Source organism: Lutra lutra, chromosome 3, assembly GCF_902655055.1.
Source record: "Lutra lutra chromosome 3, mLutLut1.2, whole genome shotgun sequence".
NCBI lineage: Eukaryota > Metazoa > Chordata > Mammalia > Carnivora > Mustelidae > Lutra > Lutra lutra.
In genome coordinates, this window is record NC_062280.1 from 151,343,197 (window position 1) to 151,361,464 (window position 18,268).

Genomic DNA, 18,268 nt, shown 5'->3' on the forward strand with positions numbered 1-18,268 from the left:
GTGCAGTAACCTGAGATATTATGTATCATAAAAACAAACAACAGTTCTCTCTTCTTAAGGAACTTGCTGCCTAGTTCAAAGTTATATCACAAAAAAAATACAGTATTAGTGAGAAATACTGTTACAAAAATTCATGTAATCATTGGGTAAATGAGTACATACATTTTTGTTATCTGTTTTAACTATGATGAGCTCACTGGTATTAAAAAAGTATACTTCTCAGAACAAAAATCTACATTATATTAAAATTTAAATATTTTAAATTCAGCTTTATTCATAATTTTTTGATTTAAGTTTTAGTAATTTCAGAGATTTTGACAAACCAGTGTATGCTAGTATATGGCCAACAGTTATCTATCAACATCTTACTTGATAATTGTATTCCACTGAAATAATCATATTCCAGTGATTAACTGTTAACCAGGCTTTTAAGCATATCATAGTTTTCATTCTTTAATTTAGTTTAATTTAATTGTTTGAAATCACAAACTCAAAGGAGTTTTTATACATGTCTTAAGAAAAAAAAAATAGAATAGGTAACAAACTTTGGTCCCTGATATTTTTTAACAACATAGTAAGGATCATATCCCTTTATTCTCTTAACATACAGTTATGATATGGTATAATTGTAGTAAAATATATATTACTTACAGAAATAAAAGCTATTTTGGTGGGGTGGGGACAGTTTGGTACCACAATTTCTTTCTTTCTTTTTTTTTTTTTTAATATTTTATTATTTATTTGACAGACAGAGATCACAAGTAGGCAGAGATGCAGGCAGAGAGAGGGGGAGGCAGGCTCCCCGCTGAGCAGAGCCTGATGTGGGCTCAATCCCAGGACCCTGGGATCATGACCTGAGCTGAAGGAGAGGCTTAACCCACTGAGCCACCCAGGCACCCCAATACCACAATTTCTATAACAGATCTTACAATTTTCCTCCTCATTACTCTAGCCAGGTTATGAATTTCTCAGTTTCATTGCTATTTTATAAAGAAACATCAATTATCATTATTTTTTAAAATATTTTATAATTCATTTGAGATAGAGAGAGAGAAAGAGAGCACAAGCAGGAGAAAGGGCTGAGGTGAAAGGGAGAAGCAGACTTCCTGCAGAGCAGGGAGTCCTGATGCAGGCTAGATCTGAAGACCCCAGGATCCTATTTTTTTTTCAAGATATAACTGAAAGCATGTTACAGTTTTGTAAAGGTTAGATGAAACATAGATCCACTGACCAGAGCCACCCAGGTACTATTGATTTTCATATTATGTGTTTGTTTAATTGTTTTTTAATTTTATCATTTTCTTTCCTGATCTTTTCTTTAGTTTCTTTTACTTTTTTTGGAATAAAATGCCATTTAACTTCTTGATGTGTGGACTTCATTAATTTTAATTTTAATAAATTTTAATTTTAATTAATTTAATTTTCATCTCTCTCCTTTTCTAATAAATTCATTCCAGTCTATAATTTTCTATCTAACAGTCTATCTTGCATACCAATAGAAAAATTATAAATATAGTATAACATTTAAAATGATTATCTTCAAAAAAATGACTTATCTTCTTCTAGAAAAGATTTACATGTGGCAGTAAACTAGGAATATAGTATCATTATTTACCTTAATCCAATGTGAGGGATTGAGGTCATTTGAGGTTGTACTGGAATAATTGACAAAACTATTCTAGTTTTTTCCTACCATCAGGATATGGATTATGGTCCTGCTTTCATATGCCTGAGATTCCAAATTTGTCTTCTTGTTCCATAGGGTATGAAAGATTTGCTTAGCCTCTTTTTCTTTTTTTTCTTTTTTATAGGTAAGGCTCTTTGTGAGCCTTTTCTTTTTTCTTTTTTTTTTTTTAAACATTTTATTTATTTATTTGACAGAGAGATCACAAGTAGGCAGAGGGGCAGGCAGAGAGAGAGGGGGAAGCAGGCTCCCTGCTGAGCAGAGAGCCCGATGTGGGGCTCGATCCCAGGACCCTGGGATCATGACCTGAGCCGAAGGCAGAGGCTTTAACCCACTGAGCCACCCAAGCGCCTCTCTTTTTTTTTTTAATTCCTTTTTTTTTTTTTTTTAATTTGAATGTTCTCAACACATAATGTTTTATTAGTTTCAGGTATACAACATAGTGATCCCACAAGTTTGGACTATCTGAACCACAAGTGTAGTCACTATCACTATACAACATTATTATACTATTATTGACTACATTCTTTTTGTTTTGTCCTTTTATTCTTACTTATTCATTCCAAACTTGACTGACTTTTTAACTTTTATTTGCAGATCCCTTTAAGGAAAAATCACTCTCAAATTCTGGGGACTTTACACTGGATTTCCATTTTTATTCTGAAGATTGATGCATAATTCTTTACTGCCGTGAGAACTTTTTGTGCTTTGACATACTCTGCTACCAAGATGGAAAGACCCATGTGTATTATTTTAAAAGACTTTATCTTTAAGCAAAAGAATGAGAGAACAGTAGATCTATGTTCTATCTAACCTTTACAAACTTGTAACATGCTTTCAGCTATAACTTGAAAAAAATATGGTAAACTCCTTGCTGTCAGGATTTGCTATGACAGTTTTCAATGGCAATCTTTAAAACTTTGCTACTGATTATGTATTAGTTGCTGATTTTATTTACATGTATTCATTTAAAATGTTTATCATAAAATCCTATGAAAGAAACATTATACAGCATTAAGTAATTAAATTACTCAATGCATCTTAAATTTAAAACTTTTAAAAAAATTGTACAAGATTCATATTTAATTTCAATATCTCCTTACAAAAAGCAAAATCTGTAAATTTACAAACTCAGTTCATGTAATGTTTTTGAAACTTAATTATTCAATAGATTCCTGTATTTCACAAAGTCTGAGAAGAAATAAAGTTATCTTTCAATCTATAGCATATTCATTCATGCAGGAACGTTCTTTCCAGAGATTTTTCAACATGCAAGAATTTACTATATGCCAAAAATTCCAAAATATTTTTCATATTTAATATTTAAGCAGAAAATTATTCTTATTAAATATATTTTCCTACTTTTTGCATTCTGATATAGTAAGTAATTTGTTAAATTTACTTCCCTTTCATGGTGCTTTTGTTCATTAAGCTTTAACACATTGTCTGTTATTCACAACAAAGAATTTAGTTTCTCTCAATCTAATCAAAAGTTGGAGGGTCCTAGGATACCTGTTTTATTATGTTGCTCTTTACATCTCATTAACTTCTTCTAATTGACACTGGTACTCAATGTATACTTTTTGTGCTGCTGTTGCCAAGAAGCAAATTATTCTACCCCTCATGACTGCTCTGGCAGCTTCCACAAAACACCCAGGCTAGTTTCTTGGTTTTTATTGATATTAATTTATTCCGAAATAGTCTTCATCTGTTGCACAAATGCTGCCGTTTTAATTAGAGAGTTGTTAAATCTCCATACTTCAGATCTCCTATAATTTAGTATATCACCAGAGACACTGACACCAGGAAATTACCAAGCAAAGTTAGATTTTCAATAGCAGATGGTTTCATTCTTCAACATATCTCATATTTCTTTTAATATCCAGAAGTCAGTCTTCAATTAAACATTAAAAAAATCAGATTCCATACCTATTTTTCAATAGCTCATTTCTCAGTTAACATGAAATTGCATATAAAGTACCTATGTAAAACAACATTCAGCACCTTGCCTTATCTTTGCTTTGTTTTTCAACTTTTCACTTTGTTGTGAAGTTCATTACAAAGCAATATGTGAGGAGGTGTTTCCTCCATTTGGGGAGAGAAAATTAGATATATTAAAATTATTTAACTAGTTCTTGTAAGTGGCATCAAGATGGTTTTAATTATATTAGAGAATATCTTGGAGCTGGAAGTGTGAAGTCATTTTTGAAATTGAATTTTTTGGACTTTTGACATTAAGATCTTCATGTCTAGGAATTTATGTTCTCAACATATCATATTTAGTTTTGTGGAATAATTTCACTGATTTGATTTTATAATGTTTTCCTTTCTTTTATTTTAAAAGAACAGTCCGTAAGATAATAACCAAAGAATATAGCAATCTGAAGAATGTGTGCAATTATATTTCGGTATTTTTTCAGATTGTGAAATATATCAAATAGTAGAAACCTCAAAAGAGATGTGACAAATGCACATGCTCTCTCTCTCTTTCTTTCTCAGTTATATCTGAACAATTATGAACATTATAGTCAGTTATTAGACTACCGATCCCCCTTTCCCCCTTTCCAACATGAGTACTATTCTGAAGGGCCAAATTTCTCCCAAGTAACATTTCTGTAGTTTATTTAATATGAAAATATCTATCTATACCACATACCACTGCTACTGTATTTTAAATTTAAAAAATTTCTATCAGACGCTATGAAATTTTAGTCTTTTTACAAATGCCAGTTATTGTACGATGCTATCATTATGAAATGCAACTCATATTGATACACGTAGATATATTTCACTGACTCAAAAATAAACACATTTTTCCATACTTTTTTTTTTTTTTTTTCAATATAAACCTCACTTTTGGGGCCCTGGGTGGCTCAGTGGGTTAAAGCCTCTGCCTTCGGCTCAGGTCATGATCCCAGGGTCCTGGGATCGAGCCCCACATCGGGCTCTCTGCTCAGCGGGGAGCCTGCTTTCTCCTCTCTCTGCCTGCCTCTCTGCCCTACTTGTGATCTTTGTCTGTCAAATAAATTAAAAAAAAAATCTTAAAAAAAAAAGGCATAAACCTCATGTTATGAATACCTTTATGTACATGTGAGAGAATTTCTCCACTGTGGATAATGTAAAATTAATAGATCTTATAAGATGACTGTGGTCAAATTTTCCAGATATTGCCAAATTGCTCCCTAATTACACATAACAGTTGACATACTCAGCAGTAATCACCAACAATTAATGTCGTAACTCATTAATTTTTGCTATTCTCATATATAAAAATTTTTTAAATTAATTAAAACAATTTCATTGAGGGGCACCTGAGTGGCCTGGTTAGTTGAGAATCCAAATCCTCTAATTTTGACTCAGGTCATGATCTCAGGGTCAGGAGATGGAGCCTCCTGTTGAGCTCTACGCTCAGCAGGGAATCTGTTTGAGATTTTCCCTCTCCAGGTGTCCCTCCCCCCTCTCTAAAATAAATAAATCTTTAAAAAAACTTACTTAACTATAGTTGACACACATGTTACATTAATTCCAGGTGTGTGTAAATTCAGTAAAATTCATACTTTGGGCACCTGAGTGGCTCAGTAAGTTGAGTGCCTTTGGCTCCGGCCATGATCCCAGGGTTCAGGGATCAAGTTCTGTGTCGGGCTCTCTGCTCAGCTCACTCACTCTCTTTCTCATATAAATGAATAAAATGTTTATTTCACTGAACTATGTGATGTTTATGTGTTCAAGAATTATTAATTTTGAATTTAAAAAGTATATATTTTCCCTTATTTCTATTTAAAATTATTTTCTTTTTTATATTTACATTTTAATATATTTAGGATTTTTTGTGCTAATCTGTCATACATTCCAAATATATATATGAAATTTATAAATGGTGATAGATATAGGGTGATAGATCAAGCCCATTGTTCAGGCTGTATGTACATATATTCTCATTAGGAGAACTACTTCTTCTGGAACCATTTATTAAAAAGTTAACCTTTCTCCACTGATATTTAATGATATTTTTATAATATACCAAGGTTATACAAATGTATTACCTGTCTCTGATTTTTATTTCTTTGGTTTATTTTTTATTACTAGGCTGATAGAACACAACAAATTAGTACATATATAATATGTCATTGTCCGCGTGTGCATTTATTGCTTTTATTCTTCAAAATAATCTTGGATTCCTTGGTAAATTTACTCAAGTGGATTTGAGGAATAGTTTGCCAAGTAACCTGTTTGGTCTTTTTAAAGAATTACATTGTTATTCTAAATATGTGTGAAGGAAGCTGCCAACCTTAAAGTATTTCTTCTTATAACTGTAGAATAGTCTGTATTTCTTCAATGTATACTGTTACTTGCTATTGTGAATAGGATTACATAAAATTTCAATTTTTGATTATTTGTTTTTGTATAGAACTGATATAAAATTGCATTCACGGGCCGGAACCACCATCTTCCAGTAATTTGCCAAAATGACCAACACAAAGGGAAAGAGGAGAGGTACCCGGTACATGTTCTCTAGGCCTTTTAGAAAAGATGGAGTTGTTCCTTTGGCCACATATATGCGAATCTACAAGAAAGGTGATATTGTGGACATCAAGGGAATGGGCACTGTTCAAAACGGAATGCCCCACAAATGTTACCATGGCAAAATTGGAAGAGTCTACAATGTTACTCAGCATGCTGTTGGTATTGTTAAACAAACAAGTTAAGGGCAAGATTCTTGCCAAGAGAATTAATGTCCGCATTGAGCATATTAAACATTCAAAGAGCCGAGATAGCTTCCTGAAGCGTGTAAAGGAAATGATCAGAAAAAGAAGGAAGCCAAAGAGAAAGGTACTTGGGTACAACTGAAGCGTCAGCCTGCTCCACCCAGAGAAGCACATTTTGTGAGAACTAATGGAAAGGAGCCCGAACTGCTGGAACCCATTCCCTATGAATTCATGGCATGATAAATATAAAGAAAATAAAACCTCAAGACTGTAAAAAAAAAAAAAAAATTGCATTCACTTATAGTTTACTTAGAAGCCCCACTGAATTCTCTTATAATTCCTAATCCTGAAATCTAGATTTATTTGATAGTCAAGGTACATGATAACAAATTTTCAAATAATATCAATTTTGATTATTCCATGTAACTCAGTTTAAAATTTTTTTTTCCGCAAATAGCTGCTAGTGAAGGAATCTAGTCCAGTTGAACAAATCATGACAATATTTAGGGATTTTATTTTAAAAAGAAAATTTTTAGAATTTACCATTACTATTATAGGGCTTTTTGGAGATTTACTACAATACTATTAGTTGTATGAAAAGTATAATAAATTGATGTAGAATATTATGAAATGCTTTTTGTACATTGAGATGTTTCATGGCCTCTGCTTTCTAAATCTATTACATTAATGACTGCATCAATAATTATTCTAAAGTTGATAATTTTTGTATTTCTGAAATAAGCCCAAATTCTTCTTGATTTTTCACACTAAGAACTTTTTAATATTTTAATTTTTATTTACTCTATTGAATAAATATTATCAAAATGTGATTTTGAACATTTTTTCTGATTCCTTAAAATTTTTAAAACTATTATCAGAAATAAAATTGCCTTTTCTTGAAACATGAGCATTAACCTCTTTAAAAATACTTAAAAGTAGTTCATTTTTTTGGTTTTTTTTTTTTTGGAAGGTGGATAGATTTTAACTGCTCACAATGAAAGTTTTTAAGTGTGTTCAGATTTCAATAAACTATATTATCAGTATTGTTAAGTCACATTTTCCTAGAGAAGTGCCCATATTTAAAGCCATCATGGGAAAGTATTCATTTTTTCTACAATATCTTTTTTCCCTATTGTTCACTATATCTATATGTCATTTTCCCCTCTTATATTTATTGGGACACTGTTTTTTCTCTTATTACTATTATTTTTTAAAGATTTATTTACTTGAGAGAGAGAGAGCACAAGCAGGGGAGAGGGGCAGAAGGAAAGGGAGAAGCAGATTTCAGGCTGGCTGAGCAGGGAGCCTGATGAGGGGCTTGATCCCAGGGTCCTGGTATGACCTGAGCTGAGGGTAGATGCTTAACTGACTGAGCCACACAGGCATCCCCTGTTTTTTTCTCTTAAATGGTGAGTTTAGTTTCTATCAGATCAGTCTGTTCTAAAAAGGTGTTTTTCTTGCTTCATTTAACGTATTTTTGTTTTGTTTCCTTCTACTTCTTTTCTTATACTGTGTATGTCCTTCTTTGGGTTTACGATAATTTATTTTATCTTCTTGAATTTTGTGCTCAAGTTGTTTATTTTTAATTTTTTATTTCCCCTTGTTTGAAATGATCTCTAGAATATCCACACTAATTATTATTTTCTTAGCTCTTCCACACAAGTTTTGATATTTAGTAATTTTATTATTATTTTTATGTAAGAATTCTCTAATTCCCATTGTATAACTTTAAACTTCAAATTAGTTTTGTCTTTCTTTTTTGAATTTAATATTTTTCAGTTTTTAAAATTTTTTTGTCACTATGTTTACATATATATGTATATATACATACAGGTGAGCTAGAATTTTTCAATTTGTCAAATGTTTGTATACTTACTATTTTTGTTTGTTTGATACCACAGTATCAATTATGTTTAGAATGAGAATAAAAATACTATTAGTTATTTTGGACATGATTTTTTTCCAGTTGATGACCATATATTTATAAGAATTTTTTATCATTATTAAATATTTATTACTTATAATATCTTTGTTTAAAGCCAGTTTTATTTTATAATATTATATATTAAAGTTACACAAACTTCATTTTTTTTTCACAAACTTCATTTTGACCTAAATTTTCTAGGTATACATTTCTCTTCTTCCAATATTTTCAGTCTCTATGAATATTAATTTGAATTTCTCTTAAAGACTCTATTTTATTTTTTTAAGATTTATTTATTTATTTATTTATTTGACAGAGAGCGAGACAGCAAGAGAGGGAGCACAAATAGGGGGAGTGGGAGAGGGAGAAGCAGGTTTCCCGCTGGGTAGGGAGGCCAACACAGGGTTTGATCCCAGAACCCTACGATCATGACTTGAACCGAAGGCAGACCCTTAATGACTGAGCCACCCAGGTGCCTCTCTACTTTTATTTTTTAAACATTTAACATTTTTGTTTTTAATCTCATGAATTAACTCTCTTATCATTTATTCAATAACTAGTATATTGTGATGTATTTCTTTCATCTTTTGGTACTTTCTACTTACCACATTTCTTTCTATTCTTTTTTTTTTTTTACCATATTTCTTTTGGACCCCAAATCCTTTTTTATTAGATTTACAAAGTTATTTTTATTCCTTTGCTTCTCTTGTGATTAGTCATTCCCATATCATTTTTTATGTTCAGTGTTCTTTATAGTTAACTCTATCAATACTTAGAGCTGCACCTGATTTAACTAAATAAAAAAATTATTCAATACAATACACTAATGCTGAATAACACAACTTTAGAATTGTTAAAACTAGAGAAGCAGATATTATTTTTTAATGGATGTTTACTGAGGCATGCACCTATGTTCACCAGCTTAGTGGCTCAGAACTGTTCTTAATATTTCACTACTTTTTTTCCAGACTATATTATTTTACTCCTGGAGGATATCCTATACTTATAGTAGTTCTTTCACTTAAGTATCTGTCATTGGTTATTAATAATTATGTTGGTTAATTATGTTGGTAAATATTTCTTAGTTCAGTGGTTATATTCCCCCATTCTTTTTTCTTTGGACTTGTGTTTTTCTGTTGAGAAGGTTGATATCAATTGCAGTTTAACACTTAAAGATACTCTGTTTTTCTCTGTGGTTATTTTTGAGATCTTTTGACATTACGTGCAGAATCTTTACAAAATGTCTAGTTATTTTTATTTATTCCATCCTGAACTTGTTGTATTATTCATTCAAACAACTGCATCTTCTGACATTTCTAGAGAGTTCCTGGCCAATTTCTGCTTAATTGTAACATCTTTCTCATTATCTCAAGCCTTTCTTCAAGATACTTATTTTTGATGTGCAGTCTATCTTTCACATTGCCATGTTTGTTTGTTTTTTTTTTCTGTATAATATTATTTGTACATTCTTTAGATCTTTCTAACAATTTACAAGTTTCCTTTTATGTATCTTACTCATCTACTCTACATTTCTATGTCTATACATTAGATCTGAATTGCTTTTACAGTGATTTTTTTGCCTTTTACTATGCATCCTGGGCCTGTGTTTTAAAATGGAGTATATAGGTTAATGTGGCTGCAAAATCTTATGATTTTTGAGGTCCTTCTTCATTTGGTGTTCATTAGTATTTCATTAGTATTAGTATTTTTACTTGTTTCTTAAGATTCAGTATGCATTGAAAAGTACTCAGTTTTATATAGCATTTCCAAGTGTTTTCATGAGAAAAACTTTTTCCCTAACATTATATCTGAAGTTGTATGTGTTTTTTCTTACCAATACAGATGATATATTATTATAATGTTATGAGATATATGTAATCACTAATGGAGTAAAAAATATGCTTATTGGCTTTGTTAGTATATTTTAACTAACCTTTTTTTATTTTAAGGGGGTTAGTGCACAGTACAATGTTATTACTATAAAATGTTGTCTTCAGGCGTGAGGAGATTTTATGGGGTAAAAGAATAGATTGGAAGCTGTTTTGAACACCTAAGGTTAGTATATAGTAACAGATAATCAATTGAAGGAAGTAGGTTTAGATTTATTTTGAGAAAATTTAAAACAAAAGTATTCATGAGAAAATTAGAAAAGGTCAAATAATGAAATGGTGATATTTGGTTTGTAGAAGAAAACAATACAAATGAAATCTGAAAACATCTAAATCAAACCTAATCCTCAGGCCATTTATAATACATCATAGAATCCTATTACAGACAAAAATAATAGCTAAATAGCAATGTGATTAATTTTTGTTCCGTAAGTGTACTCTTGTTTTCCACAGCTTGCAAAGATGTAAGATTGAAACATTCTTACTTACATATTGATAGACTATAAATTGTTTTCCAGCTGATAGCATTTGAGCTTCCTTTGGGACTTTTCCCATGTGCTGATATAATTTTTAATGTACTGTATTTCTTTACCTTCATTTACTTATCGTTTTGTTCTTCCAAGCTATCTTTCTTAACTTGGTATTATATACATTAAAAAATGGAATTCCCATACTATAGTTCTACTACTTCTGTGAAACTATATACTATACCAATAATATAATGCTTAAAATTGCATTATAAAATACAGGTTTTCTTTTATATCAGTATGCTTATTTTCCTTCTTTTAGTTCTATTGTGTTTACTAAAAATAATGAATGATTGGTTTGATTTTTTAAAAATACTCATTTTTTTATTTCCTGTTTTATTGGCTTTAACATTAGAGTGTTTACAAAGTATCTTATTCCAATAAAAATATGAATATTATTTTCATAGTTACTGGAAGAATTAACACTAAAATAGAATTTCTGGGAATAATGTCAAAGTTTTGATTAATCACTATTAGCTGATACAATGATACCATTACTTAGAACATCACTCTTCCAAATAGGACAATTTTAGAACAGAATAAATTAGTAAAGGTTCAACATGCATACATTTATTACATCTATCAAAATGTGATCAACAAAATGAGCAAGATTAAACACTGGGATTTTGTAAAAGATTCTAACTAGAAATAGGTATTTGGTATTTATTTCTCTAATTTCTAACTTTTTTTTAAAAATTTTTAATCAAATGTATACACTTTAAGGACTGCATTGTATTTTTCTGTGGATGATCAGTTCAAGTATTTGTCTTTAACATTTCATTGCATGGGTGTAACATCATATATTTTCACTTAATATATTTTCCTAGATGTTTCACTGGGAACAATGAATGCTTTCTTCCAAAGTTTGAAAGACTAGTAAATTTCAGTGACATGACTTTCTGGAAATCATAGAAAAGGGCATTTAAATTAAAAAAATATTAGAGATTTTATTTATTCACTTGAGAGACAGAGAAAGAGCAAGACAGAGAGAGCATGAGCAGAGACAAAGGGAGAGGGAGAAGCAAACTCCCCACTGAGCAGGGATCCCTATGCAGGACTCTCTCCCAGGACCCCAGGATCATCACCTGAGCTGAGGGTAGACGTTTAACTGACTGAGCGACCCAAGACCCCAATTAAAAAAAAATAAAAAATAAAAAATAAATTTGAACATCGGGAACTAAGATAATATTTCTTATAAGATCATTTTATTACAGATACATGCTAAACAATTTACTTAAAGAGCAAATGAATCATTATGTGTCATGGTTCTAATGCTTTCCTTTTCCATGTATCTTATGAACCTTTTAGTTTTTGTTTAATCACATCTCCAGTCTTCAATGAAAAGTCTGGATTCTAAACTTAATCCAAAGGGTTTGTATTCCTGGGAGCTTTACATAGATTTTCTGTCAGGAGGAAGTGAACCACTGGCCACAGGAGGCAAGCCTAAATTAGTATGTATCCTTAAGGCAAACCTCCTGTTCTCCAACTTGCCTGGAGCCAGTGTAATTCTAGTGTCTCACTTAGTAGAACAAAGTAACTACATTTCATTTTCAGGTGTCTGAATCACTTCAGGAGGGAGATGACTTCCTTTAATGCTTATAACAGAAGGAAGTTCAGATAAAGATAACCATTTTTTTTAAGCAAAAACAAACTAACAAACAAAAACCAGCCTAATACTTTTGGCAAAGTAAATAATTTTTCTCATTCAGGAATCTTACGAGGCTGAATTTCAGAAAATCTTTTTTTTTGAAAACTGTAACTGTTGGCCTATATATGTAATGGGAATCATCCAAAAATATTTATAGTATAACCTAGCCAAAAGTAAAAAATTAAAGCAAAGAATGTCACTAAGGTTTTAGGGATTTATTTTAATGCATGACCTCCAAACTTAAAACACCAAACAAATTTGCTTGTTTCTAAATTTCTTTGCTTATGTCTTATGCATAAATTAAAATTTCTGTGGGAGATATGAATTATAAAAACAAATTAGCAGATGATCATTTTCTTACTAAAGCCAAATAAAGGGAAAAGATGAAATCAAATTTAGGGTTAAAAGCCAATGATAATTTTCCTTTGTTTTATAAAATATGATGTTTTAAAGACTTATTTAACTCTTTTTGTATAACCTATTCTGTTATTTTTAGATTTGAATAAGAAGTATAAAGTTCTCTCCTTTTACTGGTCTATTTGGAATAATGAGTCCTTTAAGTATGTGTCTTGAGTAAGATATCAAGTTTTGCAGGTGGATCAACAAAGGTGCAAACAATCTTGAAAATACTTAAGCAACACTAGAAAAAAAATCAAGGTCCACAGTCTCTGCATTGATGATAAGACTAAGCTCTTTCATTTTCACTCCATTTTCTGGCATACCATTCAAAGAGATATTGCCTTTATAAAAGCAGTAATAATCTGGGAAGTTTTCCAGATTCATTTATAAGAAAGCAAAGAGCTCAATTTGAGCTACATTTTGTAGGGCTCTTCATTCTTTCATTATGACCTGAATCTCTTACAAAGGACTCTCTCTACTCTTTGTGTGGGGGGCAAAGGAGCCTTTATTGTGTGCATCCCTTTTTTGCTTTAAATGCATTATTCTGTATTGGGTATGTAGGAAACAATCCAAACCCTTCACATTGCTCTGAGGAAATGCAAGATAGTAACTCAATTTCAGAACAATGTGTTTTGTTTTCTTTCAGATAGAGTTGGTCAGTGTGTACTTGCTAGTTTCCAAACTTAGGTTTCCCTCACATTTCTAAAATTTACATTGTGAAATATACAACAGACATAGTAGAAAATTGTAGAATGTTTATATGTTCATTTGGGATCACAAATGTTACCACAGCTCAATTTAGTTATAATTCTAGGAGATAATTTTGGGTACTACCATCGCTAATGTATTTTCATAACCACATTTGTGTTCCAAAGTTGTTGTGGTGGTTTTTTAATAAAACGCTCTCTTTACTCTTTCACTGTAACTGTATTGTGGTGATCAACTTGGCTATTAAGATTTATTCGTCCATTGAAGGGCATCTTGGTTCTTTCCACAGTTTGGCAACCGTGGCCATTGCTGCTATAAACATTGGGGTACAGATGGCCCTTCTTTTCACTACATCTGTATATTTGGGGTAAATACCCAGTAGTGCAATTGCAGGGTCATAGGGAAGTTCTATTTTTAATTTCTTGAGGAATCTCCACATTTTTCTCCAAAGAGGCTGCACCAACTTGCATTCCCACCAACAATGTAAGAGGGTTCCCCTTTCTCCATATCCCCTCCAACACATGTTGTTTCCTGTCTTGCTAATTTTGGCCATTTTAACTGGTGTAAAGTGATATCTCAATGTGGTTTTAATTTGAATCTCCCTGATGGCTAGTGATGATGAACATTTTTTCATGTGTCTGATAGCCATTTGTATGTCTTCATTGGAGAAGTGTCTGTTCATATCTTCTGCCCATTTTTTGATATGATTATCTGTTTTGTGTGTGTTGAGTTTGAGGAGTTCTCATCTTTCTGATTTGAAAGCAATCTATCCTTAAAAATCCTGTCACTATAGTTTTCTACTTATTTAATATTTTATCGCCATTCTGATAGCATTCCCTATATCTAAGAATAGTGGAGAAAAAGAATAGTAACCGCTAGGTGTATTCTTAAACGAGTCTGGTCATATCCATAAAATCCTTCATAAACAGTGATCCAAATAGCTAACAGCAGAATGACTGATATTTGCAAGCAACATAATTTATTCATTTTCCTATCCTTTTATTGTGCCTTTCAAATCAATTTTTTCATCTTGTAGTATTAGGTACTGTGCTAATTATTCTTATTATCTCATTGACTTGTCACAAAAATTAATACTATAGATTAATATAAAAATAAAAATCTTAAAAACATTTTAAGTCACAATTGAATTGATACTGTACAACACACACTTCTAAAATTACTATGTCTATGGTTCTATGTATAGCACTTAAAGTGTTGCAGGATTTCTCTGCCTTTAATGCCATGATTCTTGGTTATGCTGCTTTGAAGAAGGAATAGTTAGACCAGAAGAAGGGAAGAGTGGTGGGTAGCAAAGCAAAGTTCAATGAGCTAGAGTACGAACCTCCCAAAGAGGGAGGGGATCCAACAGGGTTGCCCTTGGGGTTTCTAAGTTTAGAGGTTTTATGAGCTCTTTTGTGGAACTATCTTAAGCAATCAGGATGTGTAGAGTGGTACCATTCAGGACTTCGGTCATGTATCTGTCTACCTCTTAGGTTAATGTCTACATGCTGATGTTCTTTTTTTGCTGACATCTGGGTGCTTATGCCTTAACTGCCCCGCACCCATGATAGTGACAAATACCTTGTGGTTAACTGTCTTATTTTAGGACATTTTGTAGAGGTCATTTCTGCAAAGGCTGCAAAACAGAATGCTAGTGTGATCCTGTCTAAGTTGTAAAGGAGGATGTTAGTGCTGTTTTCTCAGCTGTCCTGACTCCATATTTTCTTGCTGGGGACCCTGGCCCTGACTATCTACCTGTACAACTAACTCCGAACAAAAGCAAGTGATTTTATGCAAAGATTCTATTCTGGGTTTCCTGTTCATTGAACTAAAGATCTTTCAGGTAAGTTAGATTCACACAATATTATTTAATAGATATATATATATATATATATATATATATATAATATATATATAATATATATAATATATTATTAATATTGTATATTATATATATATACAAATAATAATCTAATTCAATTCTTATAATTAGCAATTTTTTAGTAATTCTTCATATGCCATGTTGTTGTCCAGAATGCTGTTTGTGATAGTTCTGAGACAGGAAAGCCCATAAAAGACAGAAGTACCCCATAAAAACCTATTTTTTGTTCCTTTTCCTGCTTCTATTCTTGCTAGGACCTGCACTCCCATCCCACGTTACACATGCCTCAGAATGCAAATAATCTGTGTTCTCTTTGTAAGAGACAAGGAGGTAATGATTTCTATAGAATAGATTATATCTAAGGAAGGACAAGGTAAGAATGATCAGATGTAGCTCTCATATGTATATTCCAGACCAACAGAGCTAGATAACTTGAGGCCAAGACCCCTGGCAATGAGGAGTTTCACCTGGACCCTTATCTTTGTTCTGACCAGTTCCTGTATATGTAAGGGGACATGTACCCCAGACCATGATCCTCAATAAAAACCCTCTGACCCCAAGCAAGGATGAACTCATGCTCCTTTCCTTTCTGAGTCTCTCAGGTGCTCCATTTGTATTTGCTCTTTCTGTATCTTCAATAAACGCTACTCTCACTTCCTGCTGGCTCATGTTTGATTCCCATCTTGCATGAAGCCAAGGACCCTCTTGGTTGGTCCTGTTGGTCCCCCTTTGGATCCTCAGACCCAGCCTGCCTGCATCAGTTTCAGATGAAAAGCCAGCCTTCAATAAAAAAACAGGGTGAACAACATGTCCTCATGAAAAAATGATCCCTTTACTACTTTGTAGTATTTCTCTTTACACATGATAGTTTTCTTTATTTTGAAGTCTGTTCTGTCTGAAATTAATGAAGTTACTCCAGCATCTTTTGATTGGCATTAGTATGGTATATCTATTACAATAATACCAAAAAGTAGGTACATATATATCTAACAAAATATGTGCAGGATTTCTGTGGAGAAAAAAAAAAATTTACACTGATAAATATATGAAAAAGAATCTAAACACATGAAGAGTCATTCCATGTTCATAGATAGAAGGACTCAATATTTTAAAGATGGCAATCATTACTAAATTGATTTATAGATCTAAAATAATCCCAGTGAAAATCCAAGCAAGCTGTATTATAGATACACAAACTAATTCTAAAATTTGTATGGAAAAACAGGAGCTCCCAAATAACTAACAAAATACTGAAGGGATAGAACATTTGAGAACTGATGCTACCCTCTTTCTAGACTTAATTTAAATCATTGTAATCAAGATATCATGATATTAAGGAAAGAATGGACACATCAAAAAATAGAACAGATAGTAGCTTATAAATGGAATCATGCCAATGTAGTAAACTGATCTTTGACAAAGGAGTAAAGGAAATCCAATGGAGAAATGACAGTTTTTTTCAACAAATGATGCTAAAAAAGATTAGACCTCACAAGCCAAAAATCTTATCTGGAGACACATGAAAGATCTCACACCTTTCACAAAAAATAAACCAAATACATTGTAATATGAAATATAAAATAATACTATAAAACTCCAAGAAAAAACCTAGGCAAAAAAATCTATGTGACTTTTGATTTGGTGATGTGTTTTTAGGTATGAAACCAATGTTACAATTTATGAAAGAGAAAATTAACTTGAGAATTTTGAAATTGAAATTTTTGCTCTGCTGTAAACCTCCTAAAACAATGAAAGGACTAGTCACTGACTGGGAGAAAAAATATATATATACACATGATAATACACACACACACATATTTCCTTGCTCTGTCAAATGAGCAAGACTAAAAGAAATGATACCCTTATAGCAAGAACACAACTAGACCTGGGATCTTGGTTCAACTGCCATTTTCCTATAAGAGTACAGGAAATTTTAGTAATTCTTTGTAATTCGGTAATTCTCTGCTTAAAGAAATTGCTGATTCTGGGTCTAGGACAGGGTATGTACAACATACAAGATAAGCTGGAACGTCTTGAAATGCTATAAAAGACAAAAACAAAACCCCAAACCCCCACACATTGATGGGATTGTCAAAAGAGTACAGGAGCCAACTGAGAGTTTTTCACGGTGAAATCTATAAAAATTTGGGCAATAAAGTAAATAAAATGATGTGGTCTTGTAATTAAATTTAAGATAAATATCCATTACTCTATACTGATATAAATAAATGGCTGGATAAATTAATAATCCTGAGATGACAGACAAATTATTTTAAATAATTTGTAGAGACTTGGCCCTTAAGGAATAGAATCATAATTCCTCACTCCGTTAAGTACAGACTATTCACAGCAATTCCAGTTCAAAGAGCACTGTATAGACAGTAGGGGTGGGGGTTGAGAAGAATGACTTTACAGTGGAGAAAACTGACAAACATTGTCAGCTAGGTGCTGAACATCAATGGTGGTAAATCCTATGGATAGTATAGGCCTTTGATATCATGTGATGAGATTGACAGCTTAAGTCTGTTGTCTTTCTCCACAAAATCAATAACCCCAATCTAATGCAATCCTGAAAAAAAAAAATTAGGGAGTCCTAATTGGAAAGACATTCTACAAAATATTTGTCCAATGCTCCTTAAAACTGTAAATGTCATCAAAGCAAACAAAGTCTGAAAGACTGCCATAGCCAAGGAGACATGATACATAAATGTAATGTAATTATCCTCAATGCAATCCTGGAACACAAAACAGACATTGGCAAAAACTATAATATATGGACTTTAGTTAATAATAATAAACCAATATTAGTTCATTAACTGTGACACATGTACCACAGTCCTGTAACTTGTGAATAATATAGATAACTGGGTGTGGATATTTGGGAACTCTTTGTATCATCTT

General features: G+C 32.0%; 1 pseudogene; it reads left to right on the forward strand.

Moving 5' to 3' along the window:
* The first annotated feature begins 6,121 nt into the window (after positions 1-6,121).
* On the forward strand, positions 6,122-6,636 carry LOC125095358 (60S ribosomal protein L21-like; annotated as a pseudogene).
* Positions 6,637-18,268: the final 11,632 nt, after the last annotated feature.